The sequence below is a fragment of the Musca autumnalis genome, unplaced genomic scaffold, assembly GCF_047663935.1.
Source record: "Musca autumnalis isolate F117 unplaced genomic scaffold, ASM4766393v1 scaffold_1, whole genome shotgun sequence".
Lineage (NCBI taxonomy): Eukaryota > Metazoa > Arthropoda > Insecta > Diptera > Muscidae > Musca > Musca autumnalis.
This window is the reverse complement of record NW_027411644.1, coordinates 163,906,171-163,918,221: the sequence shown is the minus strand read 5'-3', so window position 1 is coordinate 163,918,221 and position 12,051 is coordinate 163,906,171. Positions and strand designations below refer to the sequence as shown.

The window sequence follows — 12,051 nt, the reverse complement described above, 5'->3', positions numbered from 1 at the left end:
CTTCACTCTGATCGTTACATTTTATTAGCATTTGTTTAGAGATACCTACAAGCAAGTCAGTTTGTAGACCTCTACAAACAGCAACATAATTTCTTCCAAAATGTATTTTATTTTTACTGGACATTTGCAATGGATTGCATTTTTACTGCATCTTTAAACTGATTAAGCACGCAATACAAAATGGAATACATCCTACCCTATCTCAAGATTTCGTAAAAATACACAGCAGAAGGGTTGGTGAAAATGTTATTCTAAACGTTTAGAATTTAAATAGACGCCACCTTTTAGGGCTCAGGTATTCAAACTTTTTTAAAGAAATGCAGGTTCCAAACAGGTGAAGAGAGCTATGCTTTATAGCATGTTAAACAAAATACTTCAGAAACTATATTTATAAACATTCGTTTCTCAGAACTAAGATACAATTTATTAAAACAAATTTGAATGTTAACTAGAAACATATCGTTGGTAGCGTGGTTAGATGTTGATGCTTACCACTCATGAAGATGTCCACATCGTATTCAAATTAATTCACTAAAAATATATAACACATTCTTCCTCACTTCTTTCAAGCCTTTTCCAATGACCAACTTTTCGAAAAATTAAAATTTTTCAAATCCAGGAAATTTTAAAACTTTACACAGATTCTTTAGTAGTTAAAACCTTTGTAAATACTATTTACAACTTCAACAAAAAAATACTCGGCATAATGTTATAGGAATTCAACTATAGTTCTTTACCCACCATAAAAGAAAGAAAAAAAAAAACATTAAAACTGCCATTATATTTTCATAACTTCTTAGTTGAATAAATACACAGCCACACCTTAGTACACTGTAAAAACTAGCAATGTCTTCTTTTGTAAATATTTCATAAACAGTACTCAGTTTTGTAAAAAATAACAAGAACAACCAAACATTTGTTTGGAAATAGCTAAAGCAATTTTGTGATAAGAAAATAGCAGAACCATAAACTATATCCTCTACCCATACTACTCCCCCCTTAGAGCACACAATTACGTTTCAGACAGTTTCAATGAATTAACAAGAAAAAATAGTAGAACAGTTTTCTTTTCCTAATATTGTTAAAACACATGCATACATAAACTAAAACAAAAGTAAATTTTATATTTATAAAAAAGTGCATAAAGCTGTGATAGATTTAAAGAACACATAATATTTTAGACAAGGAAAATCTTTAGAGATTTTTGTTTAGAATACAAAATTACAAAAAAAGAGAACAACAAATCATTAACATGAAAATTACAGGAGACAGCATTCAGAGTTGCACTTAAACGTAAGCATTTTAATGTCGTGTAGCAAAAGCAATAAAACCACACACAAAAAACACAAACGAAAAGCAAATTCAGTAAACCCCACCAAATAGTAAAAAATTCCAAATACAACGTTACATGAAACAGGACAACAACAATAGCCTATTAAGCATATCAAATAGAGAATTTTATATTTTGTTTTGGTGATTTTATTTTGCTTTTATGAGCATAGAATTTTATTGTGAACCAAGAAGCTACCATATAATTTGTGCCGCCCATTGGGCGCCATTAACTTTGGACTACACAGAGAGAAGGAATATGGCCAGAGAAGAAGAGGTCAGGAATAGGGTATTGTAAATACGTAACACGCATTGTGTCGTGTGACATAAAATTTATGGTTACTGCAACAATATGTTACACTTTACTCTTGAAATATGTTTGCTCTCACGATATGTATTATCTTCCTTTATTCAATACGTAACCCTTTTTATTACCAAATCGAAATGAATATTTTACATATTCTCAGTTTTTACTTCTTTGACAGTTTCTTGAATTACTAAAGTGAGGGAATATAACAGAAAGATGGTTCGATAAGCCGATCTCATGATAGACTTTCATTAGAGTCAATTCTCGTCACTTCTCACACCTCTAACAGTGAATTTCTAACTGCCACTCTTTAGTTGAGCATTCCAACGGAATGATTGCTTTCCCCTTTTATGTGAACTGTCAAAAGTTTCGCATTAATACAACCTTTTAGCTGGAGTAATATGCTTCGGACAACTAACCCTTAATGGTCTTAAGATGTAGTGTGCCTATTTATAAATTCGAAGGCCACAAGTACTCAAAATAACACTTTGTTGCACTGTATTGTACTGTACAAATCAATATTTTGGTTATAGGATTTTTTGCTGTATACAATTCGTTGGTCAAACGAAGCGATGTAGGTTGCCGTCCTTTCCAAAAATTGCAGTGCCAGAGATTTCTCTGGTCCTAAGCATTACACACAGAGAAGTGACATTGCAAGAGCAATCATATTCTAACAATAAAATAGTGTATTTTAAAAATCAGAAAATATACATTGTTGAAGCAACAATTTATTTTGTGCCATTATGTTTCCTGGCACAACATATATGGTTAAAACAACAATATATATTTTGAGATTTTTAAAATACACTATTTTGTTCTTAAAATATGATTGCTCCTACAATATCTCTTCTCTATGTGTATACTATCAGATTGCAATGGAACGACTTTTTCGGGTTTCTGAGTAGTGGCGAGCACTCAGCACTACCTTGGGCCTCAAAAAGATTTTTATCATAACAGTCGGTTTAGACTTTTGGTCTGAAGATGATATCTCCGAAACCATCGGCATATTAGGTCAAAGAACGCCACAAACAGGTGTGTTTGATATGTTCGGGGCAGAAGAATCACAATAAATGTGACTGATCCTAACGTGCATACAATATTAGGATATATTTTCTCAACATTCCTCATATGGTTGAACTTCAGCCCGATTTCCCGGAGTACCTTGTCTGGCACTTATTGAAGCAAACAAAAAATCAGTTAAACAAATTATTTTGTTGTTCTTTTAACTTCGTCTTACTAAGAGATCGTCGGTCGTGATGTCCTCTTGGCGTCCAAAGATATAACATTGCACTATTTTAAAGACCTTCCGGTGAATTCTTCCGGATTACATAATTGGATAAATTCCTCTTTTCCAACAAAGCCACATACGCCACATTTTCTGGAATTTCTGTCATAGATCTTTCACCGCGACATACGTTGGGTGCCAATATTAATCGACCAACACATTAGTTATGTATTTTGAGCGCTAACTTAGCTAAGATTCTTACTTAATATCGCATGAGCGAAGAAATAAATCGTATGTATGATAAATAAATTTAACTGATTGCACTTTTTTGGCATTTCTGTCATTGGTCATTGAACGCGACTTACGTCGGGCGCCAATATTGGTCCATTAATATTGGCGCCCAATGTAAGTCGCGGTGGAAGATCTGTGAAAAAAAATGCCAGAAAATGCGGCTAACTCATCTAAAATTCTTATTTAAATATATCGAATGAACGAAGAAATAGTTGGTATGTTAAATACATTTAACTCCTTCCTATATCGTACCCTTACTTAGAGACCGTTAGTGGTGATGTCCTCTTGACATCCAAGTGTTCATAAATTTGCATCATCTTAGAGACCACCTGGTAACTTTTCCGTATTAGATAAGTAGATAAACTCTTCTTTTCCAACAAGGCCACATACGCCACATTTTCTGGAATTTCTGTCATAGATCTTTCACCGCGACATACGTTGGGCGCCAATATTAATCGACCAATACATTAGTTATGTATTTTGAGCGCTGACTTAGATAAGATTTTTATTTAAATATATCGTATGTATGGTAAATAAATATATCTTAATATATGTGTTCATAAAGTTGCATCTAGAGACCATCCTGGGAATTTCTCCGTATTAGATAATTGGGTAAACTCTTCTTTTCCAACAGGGTCATATACTTCACACTCTCTGACAAACCATCTCTCTCTGTAGACCGTAATATTGACTTTGTATTTTCCATTATATCCGTCAAACTAGTTTCGAGTTTATATATAGAATTGATATTTTAGATATGACTCCTCAAAACGTTGGTGTGGGTCTGAAATATTATGAGTCTTCTTCTTTCCTCTTATTTTGTTCATAATAGCTCTTTTTTCCAAGGGCAAGGGTGATATCTATGAGAATATTTACGCAAATGATCAAATCTTCAATAAGCCAATATCACAATTTTCAACGGTGTTGGAACCACTCAGGTTGATTTTGATTTTTATTACCACGTTTCATATTGGGCGCTAATATTAATACGCTAAGTCAGCTTAATTTCTTATCTATAAGTAACAAATGAGTTAAGAAGAAATAAATCGTATGATAAATAAATTTATCTTCTTCTTATGTAGGACCCACGTTGGGCGCCAACTTCAAAACTCATTCGTTTTTTCTAATGGTTCACAATAATTGTATGTACATATTTGACACACTTGCATTAATTTTGTTTATGTAAATATTTCAGCATGTAACATTATTTATTTATTTTTATATTACATACATTTATTTCAGTTGAATAAAAAATATATCAATATAAATGTATGTCATTGTATGTATATTCTTTATAATAAAATATAATGTTCAGAGAGTTGCGTTTATTTGTATACATATATAAATTATATTTATTACATACATAAATATAAAGCAAATACAAAAAAAAATATAAACTTAACAATATTCATAACTTTTCTTTATCTTCTCTTCTTTCTTTTCCTATGTTACAAAACCAAACACTGCCTTTCTCTTAACTATCTCGCTCTATCTTTGTAATAATACTACTCTCAATGTGAATGTAAATGTGTATGTGCATACATGTAACCACTGAAATGCAACAAAAACATCACAACAACAACAATTACAACAACACATGTCAACAACACCATCTATTGTCATCAACCAACAAAATTTTGAACAACTACATCATAACTCTGATCGCCTACGAACAACAACAACGATAATTATAACAGCTGATTTCCTTATTTACAGTGTACAGTACATTATAACATAAATCAAGTGTAATAGTAAATTTACATTTACGAAATCCACTCGATTTAAACTGTAAATTCCATTGCTTAAACGTCAAATGAAATCGAATGGATTTCATATGAGTTTTCATTTGACGTATACGCAAAGGAATTGACAGCTGAAATCGAGAGGATTTCGTAAATGTAAACAAAACATTTTATACTATTTTTATCTCTCTTTTGAGTAAAACCTATTTAATTTTTTTATTGCAAAAAAAAAACTATTTTATATACTTAACAGTAACTTAACAAGATGAAGCAGCTTAAAAAAAAGAATTATGTTATTTTTGTTATATATGTATTTAAACAATAGTTATATGATTTTAGTTTTTGGAATTGTTAATTAATTATAAATAGGCAATTTTGTTACAATAAAAAATATTTTTGTTTTGTTAAGTTTAAATCCTAAACAAATTATTCATGGAAGCGGGATAATTAGATAGTCAACGGCATATAAATTAAAAATAAAAATAGTTGTCACACATCTCTCTCTATATATATTTTCTATCTGTTACACGGAAATATCCGTACTATTTTCCTGTAATATATAACTCGATTAGGACAGTCGAAATGTCAAAATTTCTATCGAAAGTCTTTTCTAAGAACGATTTTCACATTAACTTTTTTAAGATTTCCTTCCACACACAAATAAAATTCTCTCTTTATTGAGAGTAATCAGCCTTATCACACACATAGAGTACTTTCTTACATTTCTGTCGGTACAGTCCAACTGTATAAAATCCAATTCTCTTACTAGTAAACTTATTATCGAACCTTTTATCCTCAAAGATTTAAACAAACTTTCTTCGAATTATAAGACTGTTCTTCTGGATGGATTAATTACAGTCCAACTGTAATTAGAAATTCTACCTCTACCCGTTCTATCTAATTTGTGTGATGCTTTCTCTCTTACTATCCATCTCCCTCTCTTAGTATTTTTATAATAAAATTTCTCCTCTGGATGTGTGACACTTTTTTGTTCTAAAACTTTTAAAAGACATTTCCATTGGCAAAATATCTCAACCAATCTCATTGATCAGTAACATAAATGCAACACAAAAATGGAAACAATGCACAGGGAAAGTTGCTACCGAATACAAATGTAGCCTATTGCGAGCAAAAAAATCATTCACAAATGCATGATCAAGTTTAATGCATGGCCGTATGTGTATATGCCCGCCTAATTTCAGGAGAGTTACAGCTAAATTCTAACAAACCAAAACCCGATCTTTATGCAAAACGAGAACAACAACAGCAAAATAACCTATAAATAATGACAGTTATTTATTTTATTCTCTTTACAAACTTTTCTTAACAACTCTAGCTTTATTTTAGCTCTCTCTCACCGATAATAAACAGAACTTAATAGAAATATAATAATGACACAAAATAAAACTCAATCTCTTTGACCACCCCCCGCAACTTACAGCTTACTCTGGCAAGGTCAAATGAGTAGCTCTCTCTCTCTCTGTTTTTTAATAGGTTATTACAAAAACACTAAATTTTTCTCTCTTAGCTCTTTAACTCTTCCGTTAATTTTCTCTCTACTCTTCTATTTGAAAACAAACAACAAATGAAAATCTTTTGAAAACAAAAAGAGATTGTTTAGCAATAATTATTATATTGAAATATAAAAAAAATATTTAATATAATTAAAGAAAAAAGTAACCCATGTTCTAAAAACAAACAATGTTTTCATATTGTATAAAAAACTAACAAATATTTAAAACAGACAACAAATTTAGTAAACAAAAAAGACAACAAAATTGATAATTAAATTCTTTTAATTTGTATAATTGATTTTTTATTGTTTAGGTTGTTTTTATTCAAAATTAAAAATAAGACAAGAAAAAATTGTTATTTTATTGGATGGACATTGAGATTATTTTTAAAATTTTAGAGAGAAGAGAAAAAGTTATATACATGTAAAACAAAAACAAAACCAAAACCTAAGAAAATACAAAACCAAAAAAATATAGGGATTTAACAAACAAACAAAATGAAGTACTTATTAACAACAGAAAAAATACAACAACATTTAACATATTTAACATAATACAAGAAAACCAACAATACAAACAAAGAATTATGTTCATGTAAAAGTTATATACAAAACAAAACCAAAAAATGATATAATGTTGAAAAATTATTGTTACTTTGAAAAAATTTAAAATTGAAATAAAAAATGAATTCAATAAAAATTATTATATAAACTAAAAACCCAATAATTGTTTTTTCTTTTCATTTCGTTAAACTTTTACTTTTTCTGCTTGAACAACAAAAACACAGTGGCCGCTAAGGGTTTCTTTCTGCTCCAAACATTTCAACATGTTTCCTATTTCCTGTCTAATATCTATAGCCTTTTAAATACAACAACACACATATGGATTGCATTATCCTTTCTCTACTACTTCTTCTACTCTTAGCGCTCGCTAGTAGTGTTGATCTTTAACCACAACATTAGCATATTTACTCTCTATTGACATATACTATGTATGTAATTAGCTCTGTTAGCAACAGATACATATGCCTACTTCTATCAAATGCAAGGATAATGTTTATTTTACCCACACTTGCACACGGAATAGTACACTTGATGCTGGATTGAACTTAACCTCTGCCAATACTCCAGATACAAATACAACAATTGCAACAACAACAGTTATTGGTTACGTATGTACAAGTATATGTAAACTAGTCTACAATAAACTACACACATACATACATCAACAATATATGTATCATTACAACTACAAGAAATCTATAAATGTGTCTATCTGAGAACCCTTGTATGTATGTGTGTGTCTGTGTTTTCAACTCTGTGTACGTATGTATGTCTGTGTACCACTCTTGAGTGACTCTCTATGTCTCTTTGTATATACAGCATACTATAAATATGTATAGCGGTAGTAATTTGATGTTAATATCTATACATATATTACAAATGTACATATATACAAAAGCTAGGTTAACGGTAAGTTACTGTCTCTGTATCTCTTTGTTGCGTCTGTAATTTCAGGTGGTTGTGGTTGGATATGGAACATGTGTAAATAAATTTCATAGGCATTTCATAAATTATATATGTTACGTAAGTATTCATCAATGTTTTGAAACATGACACATACAGTGGTACATTGTCATCAACACTAAATAGGTTTTACAGTGGAAATGTTGGAGATATACATATATTCATAGTAGGATATTACATAGGTTGAAGAATAGCAAGTCCATGAATGGATCGTATATAAATCGAATTGTATAAAACATCCTCAGAATATTCACTATACTATAAATTGGTGAAACGAAAAAATCAGCACTAACCTTTTACTTATAAAATTTTTTAACGAACACGAGAAACTGAAACTTTATCAGTTATCCAACTAAGATAAGGGGATTATAATGATTTTTATCTTTAACCAAGGAATTTGACTTTTCGTTTAGAGTAAAATCCATACTTCATATATTACAAGAACAACACCTGAATGTGGTTTTTGGTTCATTATGGGAAGTATGGATGATGAAATTTTAGAGACCACAAAGACTACCTCCCGTAAAAAAAAATTTGGCTTAACTGAATTTCCTAGACATTTCTAAGACCAAAAAAGAAGACCCAAGTCGCGACGTTTTTCCCTATCTCATCAACTTTCGCGGTTATGGGCCCAAAAAAAAATATATGCTCATATCTTTTAAACCGCTAAGCATTTTAATTTGCTCTCATAGAGGCAACGTTGTATAAAGAACATAAATTTTGAACACATAAAATGCATGACACTTCATCTTCATGGTCAAACTCGCCAAGGTCTAATTTCTTTCAAAATGTTTTCTCGGGTTTTGTCTGCAGATCTCACGCCGATCAAAATGTCAGTATCTCATAGAGTGTCCACGAAAAAAATGTACCAATTTATCATTATGTAATTGTATGATCGCTAAAACCCGAATGCGGAATGGCAAATAAAGAAGAAGAAACTAATTCATCAGTTCCATTTGCCGCCGACTCTGCATCGTTAAACGGGTCAATAAGCCCATCTAGCAAATTAAACACAATAAAAAAATTTCCTGTATGGCCCCAAAGCTGATCACCCCAAAAATTGAGTCGAACTTAAGAAAATAATATCCACAACCGTTTTATACCCTCAGCATTTATGCTAACGAGGGTATATACACTTTCATACGGGCAAAATGTGTCTCATCCAAATAATGGTTTTAGACCCCAAGTATGTTTGGACGGAATGTGTTTCAGACAATTTGGAGTCGATTGAGCAATGTCCGTCCGTCTGTCTGTCTGGCTGGCTGGAGCGCACGCTAACTCTCGAACGGATGAACCGATTCGGTTCAAATTTTGGCTTTCGTAATATTTTGCCCAAACTTAGTTTAAGTTCGAAGATGGGCTATATCGGTCCACTCCTTCCGGTACCTCCCACACAAAAGTTCAAAAATGTTCGGAAAATTTGTGCGCACGATAACTCTTAAAGGGAGTAACCGATTTGGTCCTTACTTTGCACATCCTGAAATGTGTACCAGACTTAGATAAGGTTTCAATATGGACTCAATCGGTTCACTCCTTCGGGTACCTCCCACATAAAATTTCGGAAAAGTGCACTTTGGGACCTGCTCTCGAACCGATTTGATTTTTGTTGTAGCAACTTGTATTCACTGGCTTCCATACAACGGTACAAGTTTCGTTAGGGGCAAGTTCATACTTCCTGAGAAAATAACCTAAAAAATGCAAAAAACCTCTATGACACCGTGTGTAGTGGTTGGAGCGCAAGATAACTCTTGAACGGATCTGCCGATTCGGTCCAAAATTTGGCCTTCGTAATATTTTGTCCAAACATAGTTTAAGTTCGAAGATAAGCCATATTGGTCCACTCCTTCAGGTACCTTCTCCACAAAAGTTCAAAAATGTTCGGAAAAATTGTGCGGACTATAACTCTTGAAGGGAGTGACCGATGTAATCCATACTTTGCACATCCTAATATGTCTGCCAGATATAGATCAGGTTCGACTATGGACTAATTTGTCCACTCCTTCGGGTACCTCCCACACAAAATTTCGGTTAAGTTCACTTTAAGACCTGCTCTCGAATCACTTTGATTTTTGTTGAAGCGATTTGCATTCGCTACCTTCACTACGATGGTAAAAGTTTTTTCAGGGGCAAGTCCATATTTCTTGGGAAAACAGCCCGAAATGTGTAAAAACCCCTATGTCACCTTATGTGGCGGTCGGAGAGCACGATAACTCTCGAACTGTTCAACCGATTTGGACTTCGTCATATTATAACCAAACTTAGTTGCCTGAGGCAATACCGGTCCACAACTCCGTGTACTTCTCCCCAATATTTAAAAATGTCACTAAAATGCTAGGACGACATCACTTGAATGGGGCAACCACTTTGGTGCAAACTTTGGATATTTTAATATTTTGTCAAAATTTAGTTTAACTTCTAAAATCAGTCGTTGTTTAACTTTGCTACTAGCCAGACGTGTTACTGCTTAAAACGGCAATATTTCGTTAACAACAATTTCATATAAAATTGCAACGGTTTATTTATTTTTTTGTTCTATAATTTTAACAAACAAAAATACAGTGCACTGTCTTGCAGTGTTCCAATTTTTTGCATGCGTGCATTAATTGCATTGCTTGCAAAACCTGAATTAACAACAACACAAAAAATAACAATAATTAAAAAAATAGCCGCAATGAGTGTTACAACAAAAAGTAATGCAACTGATTGCATTAATGATCAAGAAGAGAAATGGCAGGAAGTGTCAACTAAAAGAAAAATACCTGTATCCCCACCTTTAGGTAATTCGCCAAAAAGGAAGCAAGTGATTGATGACAACCAGCCGTCCACATCCAACAGATTTAGTGTTTTATCAACTATGGAAAATGAAAACAACATCGATGAAGCAGATCAAGCTGAACCGAATCAACCAGAACCAAATCATGCTGTACCAAAACCGCCACCAATTTTTATTCCGGACGTCAAGAATGTTACTAAAATGTTGGATAGCATAAATAAAATTATTCCAGTTGAAGATTTTAATTTTAAATCTCTTCTAAAAGGTGAAGTTCGTCTAATGATAAAAAACGTCGATTCGTACCGAAAAGTAATTAAGCACTTTGATAGTAACAATATATGCTATCATACTTATCAACTGAAAACGGAAAGAGCTTACAGGGTAGTAATTAAAAATTTACATTACACCACCGATGTATCGGATATAAAAGCCTTTTTAATGAGTAAAGGTCACGATGTAAGGAGCGTACGTAACATAATTAGCAGAAAAACCAAGGAGCCTTTACCCATGTTCTTCGTTGATTTGGACCCCAAAAGTAACAATAAAGAGATTTATAATATTACTGGCATATTCAATAACATTGTTACTATTGAACCCCCAAGAAAATTTGACGACTTAGTGCAATGCTTTAGATGTCAAGAATTTGGACACACAAAATCATACTGCCGTAAACCTTTTAGGTGCGTTAAATGTGGTTTAGGTCATCCCACATTAGAATGTAATAAACCAGAAAATACCGCACCTAAATGTTTGCACTGCTTGAACACCCATACAGCTAGTTACAAAGGATGCCCGATTTACCAAAAACTGGTTCAAAAGAAGTCCGCTCCCGTGTATTCTAAACGTAACGAAACTGCTTATGAAGATAACACCATGCCCAACCAGACTTCAGATAACTTTGTGTCATATGCCCAAGCCGTAAAAGGTCAAAGCACGGGAGAAATAAATTTGTTAAGCAAGATAGAATCTTTGCTAACGAAACAAATAGAAATGACAAATTCTTTAATGAATATGATGACATTGCTAATGTCAAAATTATGCAAGTAGATTTGATCATTGCTGAGTGGAATGCCAATGGCATTTCAAATCATAGAAATGAAATAGAATTATTTCTTCATAAAAATTTTATAGATATTCTACTTATTTCTGAAACTCATTTTACAAGCAAATCATACTTCAGAATTAAAGATTATGACATTATAACAGCGAATCATCCAGATAACCGAGCCCATGGAGGTGCAGCTATAATTATTAAATCTAAAATTATATACGAAGAAGCGGAGCCAATCTTAGAATCTTTTATGCAGGCAGCTGGTGTTAACATAATATGCGAAAATTCAAAAG

General features: G+C 32.4%; 1 protein-coding gene across 22 annotated transcripts in view; it reads left to right on the top strand.

The window, feature by feature from the left end:
* The window catches only part of cpx (synaptic transmission protein complexin), a 1,026,747-nt gene that overhangs the window by 991,330 nt on the left and 23,366 nt on the right, over window positions 1–12,051 (top strand). For 20 of the 22 annotated variants that reach the window (XM_073958837.1, XM_073958849.1, XM_073958845.1 and 17 more), the window contains one exon: window positions 4,850–7,126. The exons of 1 other annotated variant lie outside the window; for it this stretch is intronic. The gene's annotated coding sequence lies outside the window, so the exon portion shown is untranslated. Of the gene's footprint in view, window positions 1–4,849; window positions 7,127–7,925; window positions 7,995–12,051 lie in introns of those variants that run through there. One more of the 22 variants, XM_073958833.1, reaches the window with a different exon arrangement.